The following is a 15,049-nucleotide window of genomic DNA, read 5'->3' as shown; positions in this document are numbered from 1 at the left end:
AGTTACTGAACTTAATTTAAACAAGCACTGGCAAAGCCAATAGATCTGGTGTTGTCTGCAAGTGGTTTGACAATTCTTGTTTTGTTTTGTCATAGTTTCTGCAAAACTTTAATATTCAAGAACTTGCCTGGCGCTCATCAATCTGACAAAAAGACATTGGCAAGAAGGAAGAAGAAAAGAAAGAAAAATGAAAGAAAGAAAAACAAAAGAAGCAATGGAAGGAAGAGGACAGAAATAAAGGAGGAAAGAAAAAAGGTTTGACAGACAGACAGGGTTGCAAAGGTAGACCACTCTCATGAGCTTGTACTCAGAGTTCATGTGAACTTCTGGTATGGTGTGAAAAAGCAGCAGTCAGATGAGAAAATGCCATCAAAGCACTATGCTATCATATCATGCTCTACAAACAAAGGTGACACTTAAGTTATTAGAAAATAAAAAAAATAAAAAACATTGGTACTAAATGGAACCACTTGTGTACAGATGTGCTTCTTCCAAAAGGGCAAAGTGAAATTGTCAGTGGCTACAGCAGGCTGACCCACTGCACCATGCTGTATTCGGTGAAGCAAAATGTGAATGACACAACAACAGGCCAATTGATGAAGAGAGGTGTCCGAAAGCCTGTTTAATTAAGAATATTATACATATAAATTTAGTAAAATCAAAATGTCTTGGCTAACACTAGACCAAAAAGGGTTGAGTGGCAATCCCTGATGTAGTGGGAAACGGCATCCAAAACATAAGATATACTGAGACCAGCCAAGTCCTGGTATAGAAGTCTGACAGGGTCTACTCAATGAAAATTGATGGATTGGAGAGAAATGTTCGGGTCAAGGCTGCCCTAGCGATCATGAAGCATGACCATGACTAAGAGGAAGTGCTGACTAGGGACACCTCAAACTTAGTGAAAATGCAAGGGACATTTCTAAGTATAAAGGAAAAAAATATCACTGTGAGAAAGGTGCTACACACTGCTTGGAATGTTCATCTTTACAAAAATTAGGGTGATTGGTGCCACATAAGCGAGAAACATCATTCATATGTTGGAACACAAATTCAAAATCATAGCAAACACACACAGGAGAAAGAGGTGACTTTTTTAACACAACTGTGGTTATGCGCACTTCAAATTTTCAGCTATTGGGCATGCAGATAACTAGTGTTAACAAAGTGCAGGATGGTGAAACTGGTCAAATGATCAAATACATGTGAAATACGTATTGCATTTCCCTTCTGCTGTTACACATATCCAGTGGCGGCTCCTCCGCTATGACGGAGGAGCGGCACACCCTGCCAGCCGCTGCAAACTTTTAACAACGAAGCAATAATAAACTAAGGGCCAGATGTATCAAACATTTTTGCGATCGCGATGGCCCAACAGGCCGTTTGCAATCGCAAAAATGCATTTCGGTATGTAACAAGTACAATTTGCGATTCGGTAACTTTGTACCGAATTGCAAATTGGATTTGCCACTACATACCGATTTGGTATTAGGAAGGGGTGTGTCAAGGGCCTCCCTTCCAAATACCGAATCACAGAGGTATGTACGATTGTTTTGTGACCGTGAATTCGGTAGCAAAACAATTGCAGTTACCACCTACTTCAAGTAGGTGGTAACCCATTTGCAAAGGGGAAGGGATCCCTCGTTGCGAATGCATGCAAAAACGTTTTTTAAGAGCTGGCAGTAGTCCCACGGATCACTGCCTACTCTTAAATAATAAAAAGAAAACTTTTCATTTTTAAACGCATCCTGTTTTCCTGTAAGGAAAAGGGCTGCATTTAAAAAAAAAAGATTGCTTTGTTGAAAAGCAATCACAGACATGGTGGTCTGCTGAGCCCAGCAGGCCACCAACCCTGTTATTGTAGCCATTCACAATGGCTCACAAATTGCGACCTACCTCATGAATATTAATGAGGTAAGTCCATTTGAGAGCCCTTGCGAATCGCAGTATGAAACTCCTGGAGTTCCATACATTCCAATAGCGATTACTTATTTGCGATTCGCAAAAAATCTTAATTAGGTAATCACTATTGTGAAGAATGATACATCTGGCCCTATGCTTATTATCGTTTGTTGTTAATGGGGCAGGGCATAGGGGATGACAAGGATGAGGGGGCAGGCCAAACACACATGCACACTGTGCTCTCTCCAACTCAGCAATGTGTTGCCTGACTGGAGAGAGTAGGCACAGGCTCCCCGTTTGCCTGGAAGCGCCCAGCCAGGGCGCTCCAGACAATCCTAACACTGCTTTCATGCAGCGTTAGGATTGGGTGTGTGGCAGGCAGGGAGTCTGTGTCTCCGGTGACTAGGAAGAAGGAGCGGCGGCACAGCGAGGAAGCGAGGTAGGTACTTTCTTTTTTTTAGGGTTTATTTCCCCTCAAGCCCCTGCACGCCACCCACCCCTCGCAGTGAGCCTACGTCTTCACATAGCCACAAGAAAAATTGAGTTAATTCAGCATAACGAGTTTGTTTACAAATTAAGTAACCCCCTTGATCAGCTACAGATCGCCCTCTGTCCCTGGCTCTGTACCAAATCACCAGATGAATGCACGAATAAACCAACACTGGCATAGTAGTGCATTTTCTTTCTCCTCATCACTATGTCCGTGCGTTTAAGGATAATTCAAGTAGTGACGCTTTGCTTAGTTTTGCTATCAAAAGAGACGACGAGGCTACAGAAAGCACAGTTATCCCGTCTCATAGGGAGTAGTCCAGCCCTCAGGCTTTCTTCATGGGTGCGTGGCTCCAGTACCAAGGCATCACTAAAGCTACTTGCAGCCAGGGGTACATACGGCCAAAATATGATGGAACGATAGGATCTGACATTGAATCTGAGAAGCACACCTTTGCTTTATCTAGGTCAGCCCTAACATAACAATAAACAACCAAATATTTGCAAACAACTCTGATGCTGCCGGAGAAGTCAGTATACACTTCTGCACAAATCCTCTTTGCAGCGGCCATTTTACAGGAAGAAAATATTTCTGTTGTCTGAGTTTTCATGAGTAATGTGTGCCGAGAACATTTACGGCACGGTCAGCAAACAGGTCCAACCCTTCAGTTAAGGGTGCAAAATAATAGAATATACTACAATAACAGGGCTTGTACTAGTGTTTCCTACTCAAGTGAATTTCGATCCCTTTTAAAAAAAAAAATCAAATAACACATAAGAGTAGACAACAAAGGAAAAACCAAACATATATCAGCTTGGTCGCACTTAGGGCAGACCCAACCACATTTCTAGGCCAGATGCAGTAAGAAATATTATGCTATGCTAGCAATCAATAATATATTAAAATATACCCTGGTGACAAACGAAATTAAATTCAGCGAATAAAATAAATACTTATTTCCCCACAGGATGTTCATATCACTGAAGTCTGCGGTACTAAAGGAAATTTCAGTAATGCAGTCTGTCTTCAATCTACAGTTCCTTGTCGTCACCCTCGCTTAAACTAAAAGTACAGCTCGGTGCTTTGGTGTATGATTATTGTGACACCCATTGACATTAGTTAATCCCTTCACAGTTAGAAAATTGCTAGGATGGCCTTAAGCCATACATAAATTGTCACTAATCTGTTGCACATGGCTGCTCATACATTTACCCAATTATCTCCATAATTGTCAAACCAAACATCAAGCTCTGTTGAGGAAAACATGATTACCAGCTCAGAGGCCTTGCACGCAGCACCGGAGGAGGCTGACATTATTACAACAGGCTAACCACCACTTGTAGATCTGTTAGCAGGAAGCTGAGGCCAGAATCCGTCAAAGTGATACACTTGACCCCTCTAGAGAGGCGGCAGCAGAGCAGCACTTCACTGCTTGCACCATTTCACGAAGCTTTGTTACAAATTAAACTGCAGGGGAAAAGTTCTGGATCGAAGACTACGTCGTGCTACTTGGTAAACTTCTATTTTAGGAGAGCAAGTGTGTGAGCATGATTAAATTATAGGTTTGTTTTGAAAATATTGGCTTGCCTCCAGGTGACAGCTATACTTGGGCCCTTTTTCAGGTCATTGTTAAAGGAAACAAACATAATTGTAGGTGAGGTCCGATGGATATATAAAAATCAACTATTTCGGTGTGAAACTATAACAAAAGGGCTATCTCCAAAATTAAGTGTACACATTTTCTGTCTGGAGTTTAGAGACATTTTTTTAGAATTTAACAACAGCTGAATATGATGTAGTGTTAATGTTTCCTCTCCAGGAATTCTAAATATTAAAAATATTTCATTTTGAACACTGTAGAATATAGATGATAACCGTGTGAACGTTACAGTGATTCAGTAATGATTTCTACTTCCATAACCTTGACAATCTTAATAGGGAAAGAACATGAATCTTGGTGGTGAAGAGTAGGACATGTTTCAGTCAGGCTTTAAATAGGACAGAGAGTGACTGACAACATTTATATAGTGAACACTAGAGGTTAATTTGTTTAAGAAATAGTGCTGGTGTTCCCTACCTGTCTCTTTATCTCACTCTTTCAAGTAAGGAAATATTCACACCCACTCACACATCCACTCACAGACCTATGAAACCACTCATAGACCCACACATCCACTCATACACCGACTGAAAGACCCACAAAACCACTTGCATACCCACTCACAGACCCACACAGCTGCTCACACACCCACTCACACAACCACTCACACACCCACCTATACAGCCACATGACCACTCACACACCCACTCACACAACTATACAGCCACTCAAATCACCCACTCACACATCCACAAAACCACTCATACATCCACTCATACTCTCACACACCCACTTACACACACACACCCCCGTCACACACCCAAACAGGCACTCACACTCCCAGTCACAGACCCACTATGTGGGCTTGGATGCATGTGAGGGCATGTGGCAAGGCCCTGTGACCAAACCCCAATGCGCATGGCCTGCTATCTATGTCCCAGTGCCTTTGCTCTCTCCCTAAACTGGTATAATGTGAATTGGTGTCCCCAATTGGCAAACACTTTAACCCCTCTTATAAGTCCCTAGTATGTGGTACTAGTGGTCCCCACTGCATGTTTTTTAAAGCTATTGTGCCATCCTAAGTGACCCAAGAAAATTATGGACAGCAGTGTGAACTACTCGAACTAGACTATGCCAACAGCATGTGTGGCATATCCAAAGCTCTATCTTTAATATATGTCAGTCATCCCTAAGGAAGGCCTCCTGAACTCAGAAGGCAGGGTGCATTGTATTAAGGGCATGGACATGTAAGTGCCTGCTTACATGTCCCTTTTGTGGCCTTTTCTATTAAAGGCTACTATAAGTGAAAGGCAGGCCATAAGATACCTTGGGCTGGCACCCAGGCAAACCGTGGTCACCAATTCCATTATGGTACAGTTGAAATGAGTCATGTTTGGTACCAAACAATGCTCCTTATCATTTTTGGCACAAATCTTGTCTCGAGGGTGATTTGGCCTGCACCCAAAGAGCAACTTTAAAGGTTGCCCACCTAGTTGCATTATTTTTCCTGTGCTCTGGCTGCCAGCTCACAGCTGCCTCCACCAGGACAGGATTCTGATCCCCTAGGCAGGGATGTGAACATTCACAGAAGTCATAACAAAGGCCTGGGTGGGAAGGAGGTCACACCTCCCTCACTCCCATGAGGGCTAGTGAAGTGGCACATCAAGGCAGTGAGCTTCAAAAGGCTGTCCCCGAGTAGAGGGCAAGCCACCCTTCTGCCCCAGGCACATTTGTACCCAGGATGGCAGGAACATTAGTTAGTCAGGAGGTCCACACCCCTAGGATGCTAGCCACATTTCAAGGGTGACCTATCTGGTCTGTACAGCTGAGGAAAACTTCTGCCGTCTTGAAAAGTGACACAATATAGGGTTCTGGGTAGAATAAGTGCCACAACCCAGTGGATGTAGTCATATAAGAGGTGGATTAGGCACTGGGGTTAGCAGCCCAAATCTAGGATTTAAAGGGTACCCATGGTACTAGAACCTCAGATTTGCAACAACTTGCAAGTAAGGACTGAATGAGACCTGCATCAATGACAACAGAATCCTGCACAGCAAAAGGTGTAATACCTTGAACCCGTGGCAACCTTTGTGGAACAGCTCCACTGCTACTCATCCCGGGACAAAATTCATTTCCCCCAGTAAGAGGGAACCCTTTGTGAGCTAAAGACAAGACTAGACTCCCTTAGAGTAGTGGCATTAGTCCCCTGCACACTGCAGGTACAAAGCACCTATCGGAAATAAAGAAGTGCTGGCCATCAGGCCCTCTGAGGGATTTCCCAAAAGCAGGTGGTCCAGTGCATTTTGCTAAGTGTAATCCAGCTCTCTGCCAAGTTACACCAGCTACTATTTTTTCCAGGGACTCCAGAATGGGAGATAACTCCTCTTATACCTAACTACTATCAAGGCTTGTTGGTGGCCAGTCCGGTCATCACCACCTTTACTCTACACTACAACCCGAGGGCACACCACAACACCTGCATTCAACTTCAACTCCCTTACCGGGTTTTTCCATGTTTCCATGTCTGCACCATCACAGTGGTAAACGCAGCAACTGCAGTTCCCCTTCAGAATTAAGGATAGTTAATCACAACTCTGCACCCAAGACGCTCGTTCTAGGTGGAGTTGTTCTGCTAGTGAATCCTGATTGAGGGACCCACACAAGCTTAACCCCCAGTGGGATCCCACGAACTCGACCTGCAATTGACAGAGTGTCAAAAGTACCATTTTTTAGTAACCAAAACTCCCACGTTCAGCACCAAGACAGCTAGGACACCTCTGCATCTGGACCCGTTGAGACAGGTAAAATTAGTCTGACTGTTGAAGGTTGGTACTGAGACCCACACAACCTTAACTACAAGTGGTTTCCTATAAACTCACCTAGCAAGTGGCTGAGTGTCACTAGCTGGTTTTTACCTTTGACACTGGGAAAGATCAAATTATATTAACATATTAGTGGCATAGAAGTTAGCATATGGTGACTAACCTACATCTAAGAGCCTAGCAGAGAAAATAACATAGCTATGTAAAATGTGCATGTTTGAATTGTGGTGAATCATGTGGCTTCAATTTGTATTAGACATCACGTTTAACATAAGAGGTTTTGCATTTATATCAAATGAAGTAGTAATATGAGGTAATGTTAAGAGTGTTCTTATTAAGAGGAATATTAGAATTGAAGTGTCAAATGAATATGAATTAATCATACTTATATTGATTTAAATGGATTTAATAACTTGAGTTACATGTGTGCAGAAAAATAAATGCACATTTAAAACTGTTCTAACGTCATAAATAATGTTTGCAAATAAATGATTTATTTTGCATATTTGAATTGAATTGAATTGTAAAAGTGTGCAATAGGTGAATTAATGTATTAATTGTATTAATGAGCATTAAGGCCTTCTTAGCCTGAGTAAACCTGAAACATTCATTTTGCAGTAGTATAGGAAATGTACTCTGTTCTCATTGACCTGAATTTTCTTCCCTAGGCTGCTGATGGAAGGGTGAATGTCCTATTGTATTGAAGGCAAAGAACATGTTTCAGTATTAGCTATGTAGCAATATTTGTTCTAGCTGTCGAACAAGACAGGAAACTTATGATTCTTATGTAAACTATGTTGGTATATTGTGTGTACTGTGAGAGAGGATCCTGATGTTGCAAATAATTAGATAATGTAATATTTTGTTGGAACTGTGTGAAATAATTGAAATAACAATGCACTTTTGCTGAGAAAATTCAGAATAATTGCATACTTGATGGTGTCATCTTGATCACTGGCCACTGAATCTGACGACTAACGTGAGCTCACCTGAAGAACTAATCACCAGATCGTGAATATTTCTAATTAGTGAGGAACTTTGAAAATCTGGGGTTAGTTCTGGTTGAAGAGAGTAGGTGTTGCAGTTAGTTTGAGTCGGTCCTGATGTGCTTAAGGTGCCCAGTTGCTCTATGCTTCTTCTGAATTCCTTTACCCCTTAGCTGCCTTCTGATGAATAAAGCTTTAGTCTTAATTGCCCTATTTGTTTATGCTGTTCAGTCCTGATATGCCCAACTAATTCTGAACTGCTGACTTGTTTTGTGTGGGGCCCACGTTCTGCACTGTCCTGATGTTAATTCACATCAGAAGAAAGTGACTGCTCTAACTGATGAAGCACTGCTGTCTCTTGTCCCATGAGGAGAGGTATAACTAAATGTGGTTTCTTGATTTTCCTTTCTGCTCTGATAATTACATCACCATATTTTTATTAAGAGTAATCATAGCTGGATGATTTTTCCAAAGTATTGTTGTCTCTTCTTTTGATTTTGCCCGCATGTGTTAGCCCGTTCCCCCACATGAGGTTCAAATTCATGTTAGTGATAGGGGTGTCCTCGCCCTGAAATCTGAATGATCTTGATGATTTACTGATGTCACCATTATCTGCTTTGAAATCTAATAATAATGTGCATATTGTGCTATTGTTAATCTGTAATGTTTAGCAGTGTTAATATTCAGTAGGTTAAATCTTTTCAGAGGTTTTGGTCAGCGTACGGCTTTCATGTATGTTTATAGTTTAGTTTTGCACACCATATATGTGACAATGATTTGGGGATTGTAATAAAGATTTGAAACTTTATTCAGTTTGGAATTTGATGTACTGTTAGATTGTTCATGGTGTCTATAGTTGTTCATGGTATAATGTCATTGATTTATGATTGAACAAATCTCACTACTACACTTTTTGCCAAGTCCAAAGAGCTAGTCGACCTCCACTGGTGAGAATAGTGATGGTGTCTCACCAACACTTCTGTGGGTTCTGAACCCAAGGCGGGAAGAAGACTTTCCCAGCCTAAACACATCAACAAATGCAATGGTAAATGATTGACAACTTGAAGTGTATTGAATTATTTTTCTCTTGAAATTCTATAACTCCTGTTGTACGCATCTCACTTTCTTTGTTTTGGTGTCTTAATTAATATGAAAATCTGCTTTATTTTTATAAATTGGTGTTGGATTTCTTTTGAGTCATGTCAATTACTTATCGTCCACATTGTTACTCTGAACACATGTTTCTCTAGGTCAGCTTGACTGCTTTCTGCCACAATACCAGGACTGAGCAAAGTATTTATTATTGTGAATCCAAGGACCATCATTTGGGTATTGTGGTAGTATTACACAGTGAAGCCTAAACAGCATCACTGCATAATACTCCCCTTTCCAACAACGTGTGTGTGTGTTTGTGTGTGCATATTCCAATAAAAATACAAAGGTTACAAGGACGCTATAGTTAGGTTCTGAATTTACTTGCACAAAACAAAAGAAGTTCATCAGTGATAGTTAGAGTTATTTCAAGTAACTATAACTTGCCCCGTAAGGTAACTATAATTCACGCCCACGCCATGCCCAGTTTTTTCTTCAATAAATTAACTTCTAATGTTTAATTGATATTTATATTGGTTATAAAAGTTGCCATGAGTGATGTGACATCTGTGGTAATTAGCAGTGCATGGCGAGGGCACAAGTTATAGTTAACCTGATCATGCAAGTTATACCTATTTGAAATAACTATAACTGCTGATTTTCTATGGTTTTGTTTGTTAATTCACAACCTAACTATAACATCCCTGTAACCTTTAGTTTTTTAAAGTGAATTTCTAATGTTTTTAAATTATATTTCTTAACTATACTGTTCCTGTAACGTGTGTATTTTCAGTGATTTTTTATGTTTCTTTTAAGGTAAAGTAATTTTTATTATTGTACTTTCATCCAACCACCACCCAACACAGCCATCAGACATGCGCATGCGGGGTGGGCCCCAGGGCTTGGCCTGCGACCAAACCCCGTAACCACCCAACCTCACACTGTGCATGGCTTCTGGCTTCTGGCCATGCGCAGCAAGAGTTGGCCGCAGGGCCTGTCTCTGTGGGTGTAAGTCTAGGTGGGAGAGGCTGTCTCTTGGTGCGAGAGTGGTTGTGAGAGTGTCTATTTGGGTGTGAGAGGATCTATGTGGGTGTGAGATTGTCTGATTGTGCTCCAATAGATGAAAGATGCATTCACCTCCACATAGGATTTCAGATCCTTTCTCAACATGGAATCATGGAGTAAACACACTTGCTTTGCCTTCGCTCAATCCCAGGAGTTAGGATCATTTGTCCTTTCCAGAAGGGGCACTTCAACTGGGGCACCTACTACGTTTATATTTGTAAGTGCTGCATGCTGAGGTTAATGTCTGTGAAATGGTGATTAGGGCCAGAATGGAAGCTCACCTTCTCGTTTATCCACTGTCTGCACAAAATGTCTATCCAACTGGAGCATGTTCTACTGGTTAGTTAGTAAGTGCTACCTCATTGGGTAAATGTGCAGTGCACGGTAGGGGGCTGTGCAGCTCCCCCCTCAGTTGCTTTTGGGCCCAAGGGCCCCATCCCCTGAGGCCCACTACTATTCCTGGGCGAGGGGGTGCCTACCCCCCCCCTCCCTGGGCTGATCTCAGACCCGGGAACCCCATCCCCCAGGGCCTGGCCTTTAATTATTGGAGAAGGGTGGCTAAGGCCAATTTTATCCCCGGGGACCTCATCCCCTGGGGCCCGGCCTTAAGATGTTTATTTTTGTTGGATGGAGACGGGCAACGCCCCCCTCCCCTAGTTTATTACGTGCATGGGGCCCCATCCTGCAGGGCCACCCATCTCTCCTGGGTGCCTTCAAGTGTACCCACTGTGCAAAGGGACCACAGGGGGAGATTCAAGACCCCGGGGTCCCAGTTGGCTTCCAGCCTCCTGCAGGAGCCGTCATCGCTGTCACAGATAGGGAGCTGCTAACGATACAGCTCCCTGTCTGTGAGAGCAATTGTTTCCTCTGTTTCCATGCCCAAAACATTGCAGGCAGGGAAACTGAGGAAACCTATGCTTCCGGCAAGTGAGAACTGCTTGACAGCTCTAGCTTGCTGGAAGCGGGGTGTTTGCTCTGACTTGGCAGAAGTTGTCAAAGCTTCTGCCAATTCGGAGCAAACAACTATGTCATGGGGGTGGGCTTCCAGACACATAGCAGGAGCTGTTCCTGGAAGGTGACAGTCCCCAGGGCCATCTATCCTCAAGGGAGGGGGCATGCGGCCCCCCTCCAACATTAAAGTTAGGCCCAGGGAATTGGTGGTTTCTGGGTCCAGGGGTCTGTAATGGACCCCCTTCATTATGGGTTTTTTTTTAGCCCCGGGGAGGTGGATGTCCCTGTGTAAGCACGGGCCATGTGGACCCCTTCATATAATTTACTCTTAGCCTGGGGAGATGGCATCCCCAGGACGCGGGGCATAGAGCCCACCCATATTCTATTCATCAAAGCCCTGGGGAGGTTGTGGTTCCCAGGGCTTGGGAATTCCTGCAGAACACCCCCTCAAGTATAATTAACCAATTTTGCCCTGGGGAGGTAGTGGTCCCCGGGCAAAGGGGGCCATGCAGCCCTCTGCCTACTATTCATTTTAGTTCTGGGTAGGTGGCAGACCCCGGGGCTCGGTCTGTGGACCACGCTTGTATAATTAAACAGTTTTTCAGTGGAGAGGGCCACTTCATTTAAGCCCAGGGGAGGTGGCAGTCCAGGGGGCATAAATGATCGCTAGAAGGGGGGGGCTCATGGCAGTGTCCCAGAGGTACCGCTCGGGGGGGAAAAGTTTTGCCTAAAAAAAAGTTGTGGTTCTACGGGTGTACAGTGGCAATTATTTTTAAAAAATGTCCACCAGGGCTTACCTGAAAACTAATGCAGTGAAGGCACAAAGCCCCCTTTCCCAAGCCTCATTGAGGTCCTGGGGACCCCATCCCCTTGGGCCAAAATACTTATTATTAGGGGAAGGAACCCACATGGTCTCCTGGCCAACAATGGATGCCAAGGACCCCATCCCCCATGGTCAACATATAAGTATAGTGGAGGGCGGCATGTGCTCCTTTCCCAGGACTTAAAATTCCAGAGGCTTCCAGTTCCCCAGAGCAGCTCATACAATGTGTCCTTAGGAGCCCACCCCGGGACACAGTAGTGTCTTTGCCCGCCCAAGCCAGACACAAAGAGCAGGTGTGCTTTCACCCAACTGGAGCTTTGAAATTTCTCTTGCTGAGTGGGAGCAGACTTTTATTTCTCTGTGCATGCTCTTGCAGGCAGAGAAGCTCAGATCGACCCAGCCCAACAGAAGAAAGCAGAAACAGCTGCTCCTTATAGGCAGGAGCAAAGCAGGTTTCCAAAGCACCCAGGATGGATGCATGTGGGGAGCCACCTGGGCTTGAACATCCCTGGGGATTCTCCTGCAGCGCTCAATGTACTGTATTGTGGATGTATCGGGCACCCACATAAGAACACTTAGGAGAATGGGGTGCCCGGGGCCACTATAAGTTCAAGTAAGGAGGTCGTGCACCCCCTCTCATTTGTAAAACAAATATGGCCCCAGGGATGGGTTCCCTGAGGCCCATAGTGGCTTGGGGAGGGGAGCTACGCAATCTTTCCCTTGATGGGGTCCTAGCACCCATAGTGGCTCAGGGGATTGGGGCTGCCCACCCTTCCAGTTAATAAAAAAGGATAGCCCCAGGGGATGGGTTCTCTTGGGCCCACAATGGCTCAGGGAAGGGGGCTGTGCTCCCCCCTTCTCTTAAAAGAAGGCCCCTGGGGATAAGGTCTCCAGGGTTGTAAATGCTCAGGGGGTTGTGTGCCTTTGTTACATATTAGGTCACTCATGTAATGTTCTATAACATGATTGATAACATCACTGCAACATTTGAAATTACATTAATGATAAGAAAACTGTGCATGTCCGAAGTACGAGTTATAGTTACCTTAGTGAATCAGTTATAGTTACAAGAAATAACTATCACTGGTGAGTTTAGTATTTTGTTGAGTTTAAAACATTGCATTGTCACTGAAGTTTTCATCTAACTATAATGTTACTTTAACCTAAGTTCTAAGGTATCACCTCCAACCGGGTTGAACCTGGTTGGTACATCTGAGCTGAGGTCCACTGCTGTTGGCCTGAGATTATGCCAGGGTCCTGATCCAACTATGGGACTTTTTTGGGCAACTTTTTCTTTGATATTTTAAAATTCATATCTCCAGCTCCCCCCTTCTCATATTTATGTTGTTTTGGTGTCATTTTGATAATTACATTATTCTCCATTTTTTGAAATTGTAGTGGGATGTTAATTGTCTTGTGTTGTTGACTTTTTAACTGTTTTGTGCTTACTAAATGCTTTACAACTACCAAGAGTTGGGCTAATGGTTTAAAATACTGAAAACTTTTTCTGGACCTAAGAGGATAGCACTTTAAATTTTCTTTTTTTTGCTTGTGAGGGCCCTCAATCCCCACCAAATAATAACCCACTTCTCACACTATTTCTTTCACTGGTCCATCTTCTACCTTTCATTAACCCTGTGACGTGAGCCACATGATCTATCCTGTCCATGGCCAAACCTAAACCTATTCAAAGCCTTTACACTTTAGGTAACTCTCTCCTAATCCATGAATAATATTTTTGTTGTACTGTAATGAACTAGTGAAGAGAGTGTGATGTGGGAACAGAGTAGGGCTCAGGAGTAGGGAAAGAGCAGAACCACTGGAGTTATTTTCATTGATGTTATATAATGTATGTGCCAATAGTTTTCTAAATATTATGCCCAGTTAGCTCAGTTAATGTTGCATTATATTTTTATAAAAAAGAATGTTCAGCAAAAATGTAATTCACCTTTGTTTTTACAGTAATACAACTTTAATTTCGGCATTCTTTTCAAACACACAATGGCCATGATTAAGAGTTTAGGTGTAATTTATTGCATGTGATAAATAGCAATATTATGGGGTACATTCTTTTTCTGTTGTGATATGAGTTGCTGGAGAATAATATGTGGTTTTTGGTGTTTATAGCACCGAAATCCACATGGCATGGTAAATACCGTATGACATGCCCCTGTTAAATTTCTGCAGGTTTGACATGCCAAAATTTAGCTACAGTTAAATACCTACCATTAACAGGTGTTTACGCATGAGTCAGAATATATCAACCACCTCTTAATTAGGGCCTAAGGGCCTCATTACGACTTTGGTGGTCCTAAAAGTGGACCTCCAAAGCTGTGGAGAGGATGCGACTATCATACCGGTGGTGTCCCCCCAAGTGTATTGCAATGTTCCTGCCAGGCTGACCGGCAGGAGCATTGTAATTTGTGTTCTTACCGGGCTGACCCGTGGGAACATTGATACGATATGGGCCTTGGCTTCTTTTTAGAAGCAAACTAGCACTATCTGAATTCACACTGCCCCTGTGGCCCCCTGCACTGGCTTTCTGACAACCTTCACATGGCATGGTCTCCACCATGGAAAGGCTGGCAGAAAATGGGGTTATAATCAGCCAGGCAGCAGTTCAGTGCCACCCTGGCTAGTTACAACTCCATCAACCAATTGCAAACCACGTTCCAGGCAGAGAGAGCGGTTGGACCGCCGGTGTTGTAATGTGGTGGTCAGACCGTCACAGTTGCCGCAGTCCAACTGTCACAGTGAGGCTGGGAGTCCTTGGACCTTCAGCCTTGTATTCAGGCCCTAAATGCCTGGAAAATGTGTCACCCAGTGAACTCATTGAATTTATTCTTTTTATCCATTTAATCAAAAACATTTTCTTAATTATGCATGTGGATAATAAATGTCTCAGAGAAAAAGACTATAACGGACATATAGTAGCCCTGGAGAACCAACATCACTGTATGGCTGTCTGACTGTACAAACATGTGATGTGACTACTACAAATCATGTTTTTTTCTTCTCTCCTCAAACCATCCAACAGTCCCTGTTGAGGAAAATGAGGCCTTGAACTGCCACCAGCAGACAACAGCGGCTCAGCTGCTTCTCTGCAAGATAGTGACCATAGCGACAACCTTCTACGGGCTAGTTATCCTCAAGGAGGAGGGGGTGGGAGCCATGACATTCATTGCCCACCACAGAGTCTGAACATTCTGCTAAGCAGCACATCCACCTGCAGAGCAGCCTTCCTGCCCCACAGAGGTCTTCCTTCTCCACAAGCTCATCAAAGACCTGGAGGAGGTCAAAGCCGGCCAACATGTTTCA

This window comes from Pleurodeles waltl, chromosome 1_2 (genome assembly GCF_031143425.1).
Source record: "Pleurodeles waltl isolate 20211129_DDA chromosome 1_2, aPleWal1.hap1.20221129, whole genome shotgun sequence".
Taxonomy (NCBI): Eukaryota; Metazoa; Chordata; class Amphibia; order Caudata; family Salamandridae; genus Pleurodeles; species Pleurodeles waltl.
This window is presented reverse-complemented; position numbering follows the sequence as displayed.